This window comes from Ischnura elegans, chromosome 1 (assembly GCF_921293095.1).
Source record: "Ischnura elegans chromosome 1, ioIscEleg1.1, whole genome shotgun sequence".
Lineage (NCBI taxonomy): Eukaryota > Metazoa > Arthropoda > Insecta > Odonata > Coenagrionidae > Ischnura > Ischnura elegans.
In genome coordinates, this window is record NC_060246.1 from 96,681,260 (window position 1) to 96,692,047 (window position 10,788).

Consider the following 10,788-nt stretch of genomic DNA (forward strand, 5'->3'; position numbering starts at 1 on the left):
GAGTTGTATGAACACCTCGATAAAATAATCAGGGAAATCCCGGCTAAAAATATCTAGAAGTGATGGTGGACTGGAATGCCTCAGTCGGGGAAGGGAGGGATTGAAACAAAGGAGTGGAATGCGAATTGTGATAGCGTAACGACCTGGGAGAGGGATTATTCATCTTAAACACGTGATTTAATTCTCTCTAACTATGCATTAGGATTTCACTTGTCCATAATACCAACCGTAACTTATCCTTATCTTGGATAGCTTCACGACCTCGGTGTTCACATATTTTCGAGAAGCGTATTCCTGGTAGAAGTGTCTGCAAGGCGTAAAAAATTTCTTGCACTCGGTCAATATTTGCGCATCACTGATCTTGGTGCATATATTGCGCTCTCGTTGAAGTTGCTACATGTCCATCATTCCTGGAATCCGACGACCTGAGAAGAGGCTAGTCTCGTATTTGCCGCACGAGATTTCGACGAGAAAGAGTGTGAAGAAATTCTTCCATTCTTTTTCGGTCACTGTGAGATAGAGGTACCACCAAATATTTCCTTAAATCGGCTGCTTTCGAGCAAAAAATTTATCCGGTGTGGTACCTCAAGCAACCAATTACCTTAATTTATAATTTTAGCCTAAGTCGTTTACAGTCTGCTTTTTGGCCTTATATTTTGACTTAGTTCAATATTTACTTTTTTGTCTTGGATAATGATTTTTCGTACACCAGTGTTTTCAATAAATTTCGATGTCTTTAGCATACCACCTAAATAATTCTAGGTAAGGTATCCGGTTACTGATAAAACTACAGGGAACCCACAATATTTGATATTAAATTTACGAATTTTGTATGGTCAGAGTTTTTAATTGGTAAATACTGGAGAGTCCTTTCTGTTGTATTTTTGAACATTACCCATCATTAACTTATTATGGAATAATACCTGCTATCAGAAATGGAAACAGTCATTCGGGGAAATTTAGGGAACGATCGTAAAGACGATACGTGTATTTTTATTAAGTAAATTACATAATTAGCATACGTATTAAAGGCATCGTACGTTAATGAAAGGCATGCTGTAAACACTGCGTGTATGAAGCAAATAATTGTGAAAAATTATGTCCCTCGAAACTATGCGATTTCTCGGTTCAACATCGCACTGCTCCTATAATTCCCAAACTTAAAATTAGCCATCCAGTTTCGTTAAAATAAATATATACGAAAAAATACAATAAGCTGAACTGGCAGTAAATATGTTGAAAAACATTATTGCTCTGTTCAACCTATACTATTATTTTTATTTTATTGGCAATTAATACTAAGTTTTTCTTTCTCATAAACAGTAGATACTCTACACAAGTAATTTTTTTAGCTGACATTTTTATTTTTTAATTTTTAAGCTGACTTTTTTTATACACAGTCAATAAAGTGTCAGTGGTGACATGATGCAACCCAGATGGTATTCCACGCGCCTTCTGCTTATCAAGACGTTGAATCAATTTTTTTCAGTCAATTTTGATTGGGATTAAAATATATTTTTGTACCGAGAAACATATTTATTGTAACGCACATAGCCCTTTTACCATCTTTTTAGGTATTCCTTTCCTTAATGTAAAGTTCAATCTGGAATATCTATTAATCAATTAATATCTACAATTGAAGTGATTGTTTTGGTAGCATCGAAAATATAGAGAAAGATTGTTTTGTGCCGTAACTTTGCGGACTGAGCCGGTGCAATTTTGGAATGCACGTCCTGAATGTTCTGAATTAAAGCTAGATGGCTCATTAGTTTCTGATTCGGAGAGCTGCTATATGATAGTTTGACGTGTGTCTGACTCGTTTATATTTTCTCACGCTGTTGTGCTCGTTTTGATATATCCTTGACGTGAGGAAACTCCGTAGGTATTAAGCAATCTTTTTTTATATATTTTTTAGTCCTGCCTGCCCAAGGATCCTATGCATTCCAAGATTTGCTTTCAGATTCGGGGCTAGGAAATTCGACATTTCTCCTTTTGATGATTTAATATTTAACGATACAACATGAATATACTACAGAACAATAAGTTTTTTGTAAATATGGCAATGAATGCATCGCGCCCCTTCTGTGAATCCCGTTATCTACTTCTGGAGCTTAAAACGTCACGGATTAATGCATCAGTGATAACTGCGACCATGCATGAAAGGATTTGGCTCGCATATTTTATATTTAAATTTATGTTTTGGCACCTTCATCATGCGTGTGATTACATCGGTTTATTTATATTCTCTAAAGCAACATAAATTATATCAAAGCCCCAGTGGGCGAGTTACACTTGATGAATTCTACCATATGCATTAATATTTCCCATGGCCCAACTGAATAAGCGATTAATGCTTAAAGGACTTAAAATTCATATCAAACGCTGTAAATAAAGGTGCAGACAAATTATATTCGTTTTGTAACCCCCGTTGTTATAACTTGACCTTGGCCAACAATACCTTTTACCACCGACCCCTAGCAGAAATTTAGGAAACGCCTTTACCATCAAATCACCGTGTTTCAGTGTATATGGAGCCATTGGCGGGGCTATTCTCTCGTGATTCCATCGAAACGTTCCGTGTGACGAAGCGCTGAAGGGTCCACATCGCAGCACGTAGGGGAGTGAAGGTAGGAGGGTGAGGTGGCTATATCGAGTGAAAGTTTGGGCAGTGCGCCGATAAACAATGCAAGAGGCGTGGAGAGTGGCCCCGTGTCGGATTTGGGTGACTGGCGCTGATTGGCCCCGTGTTGTCCGTTTTCGGTTGGTGAAAGGGAAGGCGAGTGAAAATGCTTGTATCGCTAGTATCGGTGTCAAGCTGAAAGGCAAAGGGCTTTTTCCTGGCGGGAATTTGCTGCAGGCGGAGTCAACTAAGGTCTAATAGACACATGTTGGTGACGCACGGCTCGCTAATGTTTGATATCGTCACGCAATCGAAGGATGATATAGTACCTCCCATCTCAGGCCCAAAGGGCTTTTCCTGTTGTCCTCCGTGTTCTCGTGTGATATAGGGATGTGGTATATGGAATGGTAAATGTGACGCGGGGGAGTACGGCAGATGAGGTTTTGCTTCTTTGGTGGACAATTCAAAATAATTATTTCTGATAACTTTGAGTTATAGGTGGATAGGAAGAAGAATCAGGCGTCTAATTTCTTCGATCCGGATTTCCGTGAGGGACTAATGGAAGAAGAGCTAGTGTTCTGGGATGACAACACTACCCTCGTGCTGGGGTACTCCCCTCACCTTTTCTTTCCGTAGCCTTGCACTGACCCAAACATTGAGACCATCCATACCTTCCCACTAAGCTTCCTTAATCATCATCCATCTCCTACTTCCTTCCCCCCCCCCCCACAAAAAGTGATTTGAACTTCTCCCCACCCTTAACAACCCACCTGAGCTAGACCTCGGAATGAATGTAGGGCCATTTTTGGGCGTTTTGACAAGGCGTGTGTTCCCTGTCCCTCATGCTGCGATGGAAGGATGAAGAAAGAGCAGGCCCCTGTGTTTAATTGCTTCCTTGCACTCTCAAACTTCTTCACAATACAGAACGTTTTCATTTTTCCAGCCGTTAAGTCGATAATCAAAAGTGATACAGTATATCGAAACTGTTCGTTCTAATACTAATCTATATCTAACCTATATTGTTTGATTAAGCGAAAAACTAAAATTCTTTCCACAGTACAAAGGATGAATGGTGCGAGCCAGAAGAGAGGAGGTGTTCCTTGTGTTTCCGTTAGAAATAAAGAATTGGAAGTATTCTTTATGATATCCAAACAAACGAATGATTTTTTCGCGCAATCAACATCATCACCTCTCTCATGTGATCTAGTAAAGATATCTCAGTGTTATTTGTTATTTCTTCATTGGATTCCTGAATCCCTGATAACGACGGGCGAGTTGTCCGTCGAAACGTTGGAAGGAGAAATGGAGGACCTGACCCGGTGCGAAACCCGAGAAAACTTCACTGCAAGTGTTATTTTACCAGATATTTTATGCCTTATTAATAATTTCATATGGAAGGGTATGACAATAGATGTATTATTAAAATGACAGAAATAGCATAAAATCTTATACGGACTTGTATTCTGATGCACTTATGGAAGTAATATGTTGGTACTTTTTCAATAAAGTGTGTCGTAGCAATGGAACTCTTCCTTCTTCGATACTGCTCCTATTTCTTCCGGCGGAGCCATCCTTTCTCCCACCCGTTTTAATCTTTTTGTAAATGATCTTCCAACCATTCCCGGCACATCAACATTTCTTTACGCAGATGACGCCATCTTTATTGCCCAGGGTTCAAACCCTAGAACTACGGTGGAACTACTCCAACGACAGGTGGATGAATATGAAAATAGGGCCGATTCATGGAAATTATCTGCAAATCCCCGAAAATGTGTGTACGTGACCTTCAAGCGCCGCCCAAAGGCCGGAATAGGAGAGCCAATTTTCTACGGCAATATTGAAAAACCTCGAGCCGAAAAAGCCACCTTCCTGGGGGTCATTCTGGACCAGCGGATGAGGTGGAAGCAACACCTAACCTTCGCAACAGGGAAAACGATGGCCGCGGCTACTTCGCTTGGTCCCCTGCTACACAAAAACTCCAAACTTTCGTTGCAAACGAAACTTCTTCTTATAAAGGTTATGCTAAAGCCGTTACTGTCATATGCTTCTCCGGTACGGCTCATGGCAGCAAAAATCCATCTCAAGAAAATCCAAGTCACCGAAAATAAAATTGTTAGGAAGATGGTTGGGGCTCCGTGGTTCGTACGAAACAAAGACGTAAGGAAAGGCTTGAAAATTTCCCCAATTCTAACTGAACTCAAGGCTGGCTTAGTAACCTTTGAAAAATCTCTGGCATCGACGAAAAACAGCTGGCTTCAAAATCTCTGGAACTATTCCCCTCTACATTCTGAAACGCACAAATCCAAAAATCCGCCCTCCTCCCCCACCGTAACCCTTCCCCTTAATTTATCCCTTGCTGCCAAGCTGTGACTTACATATGATTATCTAAAACCGAAATGAAAATTCTAGAAACACATTGTAGACAGCAAAATTGGCTGGGAACAATAACTAACCAAAAGGAAATCTCGGCGCCGCGTGGCGTGGCGTGTCCCGTAGCAATAACAAGTGAATTTTTTTCACAGCTCATGCAGAATCCCTAGGTATACAGTTCAATATTCCTTTGACATCATTTTCAATATTTCTGAATTACTGAATGCTTGATGAAATGCCTCTTACAGATTAATTTTCTAGGGACTTATTTTTTCCTTTGTCAATTATATTTATTTGCGTTTTTTGGAAGTTCCGCGATGAGACGAAGTATGCCATTCCTAAAGAATATAGACGGTTCTTTTGCCATTCTTTGATGATTCATATAAATTTCACAATAGTGAACGTGGTAATAGCGAACATAGTAGTGGAGGGGTCTTCAATAATGATACTCGTGAAACACGTATCATATGAGCTAATTTTTCACCCATTCATTGTGAATTCTGAATCATTCATGATGTTGTTGAGCGAGTTCTGCGACTCCGTCACTGTGCCATCAAAGGGGTTATCAGCACCTTGAATCTCTTAAAAAAAAATGTATAGAGCCTCGACATGATAAGATATTTGATGTATAGGATATGTCACTTTGTCCTTACCGTGGTATTAGCGTAGCCGGGTTTCCAGTTATGCAATATTTTAATATCCATTTATGGTGTAATAGGGTGGTTTCCTATTATTTTTTTATTGCCTAAATCGAAAGATTATTACACCTGGAGTACGTATTTCACACATTTAGATTTTTAAATGACGATATCTTTTTTTCGCGATTAAATGAAAAGTGAAAAATTTCAAGCGCGCGAAAACGCGACGCGTAAGTATGAACGCCGGGAAATCTCTCCATGAGACTTATTTCTGGTTCCCGCTGCCCCCCTGTGAGGTGACTTTGAGGCGAGGCTTAGCGCTGATACGACGCAGGCTGCTAGCGGGTAGCTGAGTACCCTGCTGGCTGGTAGCGCTTGTCTTAAATAAGGATTATTAATACTTTATCAAATGAAGAAAACTTTCCGACCTTAGCCAGTTTAAATAAGTGATTATTAAGACATGTTTCCCTGAGCTCTACGCCTCATGCATGCATTGGTAACCTCAGACGATGTATAACCCCTATCTTCTCGTATAGAAACTAGGCGTCACTGTGACGTCACGTGGAGTGGCATCGCATTGGCGCCAATCTGGCCCTTTTCAAATGAGGATAAAAATGGACCATTGCCATTCGTCTAAACCGCTATTTCTAAAACGAAATAATTTGTATATTTTGAATATACTAATGGTGGGTAACGAATCGCAATCAATGCTTTTCGTTTTCTTTGATGAAGGAAACTACCCTATTGTATATGTTGAAAAATACGTTGCTTGAGTAATTCTTTTCAAACATTCTCAACATTAGGGGATTTTTTTTACGAATTGACTTTTTGGTATACGGCTCGTTTTATAAATTTCAGGGAATATTTTTATGCACTATTTCAAAATAACTTTGCATATCTATGGTGAATTTTTGATTTTTCTGTCCTATTAAAATGAAAAGTCTATCAAGAGGAGTCATTAAAATCCTTTCATAAAAACACAAAATCTATGCAATGGTGGTTTTCTGCGCACTGTAGTTCCATTCGTTCATATACGACGAGGAGAAAGGTCAAATTGGAAATTTTGATCAACAGCGTTATTGGTAATGGTTGCTCATCATCGGAAAAGCCCGGAAGACCTCCATTTTGCTCGACCTTAGCGGATCGATGAAAGTAGAGAGCCGACCAATGGACCAATTTAATGAGCTCGCTTTCAATCATCAATCCATTAAATAAATAACTTTTGGGCGGCGTAATGTAACCTTGATCATAATGTATGGGGCATTCGGATTTAGGCACTCTTGATGATGACAAAATAATATGGTATTCTCGCGTAGCTACCCTGTGTTATCAATGTGAAAAGTTAATTATTATGTTTGCGTCTGTAAAAAGTGAAAAAGGTATAACCGTCGTACCTCAATTACGTAAGTGCGAAGTTTTTTGGGCCATGCATTGGTTGGCGTCTGCACGTCTTCCTACTTCCCCATCGCATTACTTTAAGTGGAGACGAAAGATGAATGCGTGCGCATTAGGGCGGATCGGAAATATCTTTTTAAAAACCACATTCGGAAATAAATATTTAAAAACCATCTGGCCCAGTGGAAAGAAGTTGTGGGACCGATCAAAAATAAGGCCTGAAAAATTTGAGACCTCATAGGAATATTTTATTCGCGGATACGGACTCAAATGAGGCATTTTGTGGCTAAACGATGGCAGATACGTCAAAATGTACGAAATATTTCCTAAAGGACAGTAGCTCGGCAAAATACATGGGATATGGCCATAAAATATTATATTTTACGAATTTTGACCCTCCCCTCCCTAAATTGCATTTGAGCGAGGGTCAGGGGTTCACCTAGAGGTCTCAAATTTTCAGGCCTTATTTTTGATCGGTCCCACAGCTTTTTTTCATTGGGACGGATGAATTTGAAAAAAAAAACGATTTTTCCGATCCACCCTAGTGCACATCCCAGAAAACCCGTTTAGGTAAAATATTGGGGTCTCTGGTTTTTTACCACCTTACGTAACTTTACTCGCCTCATTTTTTGTTATTTGATGATATATTTATCATAACACTCTCTTTAATATCCACATTAGCAATATAAAAAAATGTAATCTAATAATATAAAGCATTTGGAGACACTGCAATGACTTTTTGTTCTCCTGTACTACTTTACCGATGCCCCTACGATATACGCCCAAACGCAGATTTGTCGTGTAAACACATTCCTGCTTGTAATTTTGTAATTGGTATGTGATAAGATCGTAAATTTAGGGTATTTACGTCTGCTGGCTTATGAAGTGCAATTTTCTCCGGTAAACATTCGATACTTAGTATATTAATAAATAGGGATAGGGCTAAATCCTTATGCATATAAATCTTTTCATTTATTAATAACTAACGTCCAGAGTCACATATTTATTTTGATTAATTTTAGGTGAAAGGAAGAAAAGGAATACGGGGTTCTTAGAATAAGGATCACTTATTTTATTTCGAGATATTAAAGGTGGTGATAATATGGTTGTCTGCGGTCCTTAGGTTTTAATGCTTTGGGTTTCAAATGCGCAAGTGTTACTAAGTTATCTGACGAGGTTTCTGAAACCTCTATTTTTGATTGGTGCTCCTGTGAACGGGAGAGGGACTCCAAGAGCTCTGGCAACAGAATAGGACCAATCAACCTTGAGAGCCTCTCTCAAATATGAATTAATCAGCTATTACCGAGGCACGACCAGGAACTTTCTCCGCTGATGATGATTCAAGGCTTTCGATCCCTGCGGCGTTGAAAATTAAATTTTACGACCTACTGCGGCAAGCTTACCCACCCTACTTTCCTACCGTTTCATTGATGACACAAGATGCCTTTGCGTTGGTATTCTATGATAATCGACGTTTATGGAGTAATGCGTCCCGAAATATCAGCTGAAAATGGTTTTTAATCTTTTTTTTAGTGCATCACCAGTGAGCAGGAAGAAGCACTTTCCTTATCTGGATTCTCATGATTGTTCATGTAAATGCCAAAGTTTCTTTCGTGGTAAGTTTTTCTGTGGTTGTCATCAAATCATCGCAGCGGAAGTTTTATGTGTCATTGTAATATATACACTTTAAAAAATGTATGCATGGATATTTGAATTTTAGTGTCCTAAAGCTAACCAATAAATATAAGTCAATATTATCTGCAAAAACGACGCTTATATTGTTATGTGATTTTTTATGTTGCCGAGATAGTTATTGCATCTTAATGCTTATGGAAAGAAAAAAACGCGACAAAATTTCGTTGCTGTTGAGGTTACAATAATTGGCTGATGATTGAAACTAAGTGAGTTTTTAATCCCAATGGACCACGCCACGTTGCATAGTCACCATTCAGCTACAGGTGTAATTAAATCGCAAAAGATGGTCATATGTTACCACATGTGGTCGTTCCGTATCTACCGATTTCCAAAATATTATTGCTTATGTAAATATAAGCTTATACACGTTTTGAAAATATATTTCATTTTCGGGATATCAATTTATATATATATATATATATTATTTTGTATTTTTTCATCGTTCACCGGAAGAGTTAGTAATGCCCCTTCCTAGTCCTTTATATTTACCCTTAATTAGCCATAATTCTGATACAAAGTTGGAACCCTCCTAATGGCACCAGTCTACTCCAAAATAGATAATTAGCTATTTATCTATATAAATCGATTTATATGAGGATGCACTGAGAAATCTTTCTGATAAAGTCTTGTCCTTTAAAAAATTAAAATAAATAATAACGTCGATACTTAGTTTACTTAATTCAATGTTAGGGAAATGAAGTCGGTGATTTTAAGATATTGCTGGCGAAGTCGCGTGTAATTATTTTCATCAGCCTTTTTCAGGTCGATTATTTATATTGAATATCGACTCCAGCTGGTAGTGGTATTTCTCAACTTTAAATAATGCTATTTAAATGTTTTTACGAAAGTTAATTTGTTCATGCCACGCATTTCATCATCCCTAAAACATTTTCAAGGACTCTGATTTTGTAAAAACCATGCCAATTGTATATCGCCATTTCCCACGGAATGTAACAGAGTTAATGTCATTATAGAGAACACTTATTAATCTGAATCATGAATAAAATTAGTGCACTACATTAGCGCACGAAAATACAGTAAAACAAATAAAACTCGTTGTTTAGAAATGCGTGTAATTTACACGAATGAAATCTGTGACAAATGATTATTAATGTCTATTTAAACGTTTCTTCTACTCAAGTACCGAGAAAATACTTATCACCTTAAGGACACTGCTTTATTTCTTCCTTTCGAAATTGCCTCTTCAAATTCTCCGGAATAATGGGTGAAGGGTTCTCCGCGATGAAAAACAGATAATATTTCAACAGTCCGCCGAGAATCTGAAGGATAAAAAAGAAAATTACCGCAAAGAGATGACTGAATTGTACGTGAAAAGGGAATATACGCTGCTGTCAAGAGCGAATTGTGAGCTCTTTAACTGCGGCGCTGAAAATAATTAAGGTCTTCAGAAGCTTTGATTTGCATTGGAATGTCGAATGCTTAAAAGAGGAGAGGTATATTTCCGAAAACATAAGGAATCTTAAGACATCCTTCGTCATTATAAGCAATACATCATATATCATCAATTAATAATGGGATTATATTCCAATTTTGCTGCCCATCGCTTTCATGCTGAGTGGTTCTTTCCTTAATGACTCCTCGTTACAATTTCCTCAATTTCCTTATACCATTATATCCTTTGTTATCCGAATTGATTCATCTGTTATGGGGTTTTCCTTAAATTACAGTTTCCCGGAAGATCTTTTCCTTAGATTGTGTCCATTATGATTACCTCACACATCAAATTGAAGATTATCCTGCACATTCACTTTCATATTCTACTACGGACTAATACGCGGGTGGTTAATCAACAATCAGTTTCACTAAAACACTCCTTTTTTATCTGCCTCCCTCCTCCTTCCTGAGCCTGAAACATATGCGCGTGTAAGCAAAAAGGTGTGTGTAGTCGAGGTAGACTTTTTCTTGGATCAGATGTAATACACTTGTTACGAAACATTTACGGGATCATTTTTATGCGTATAGTTGGAGGTATCTATTTAATAGCCCTCAGATTTCCTCTACTTTACCTTACCGTACTGTCTGTACATGATTTTTCTGTGCAGCTTTTGT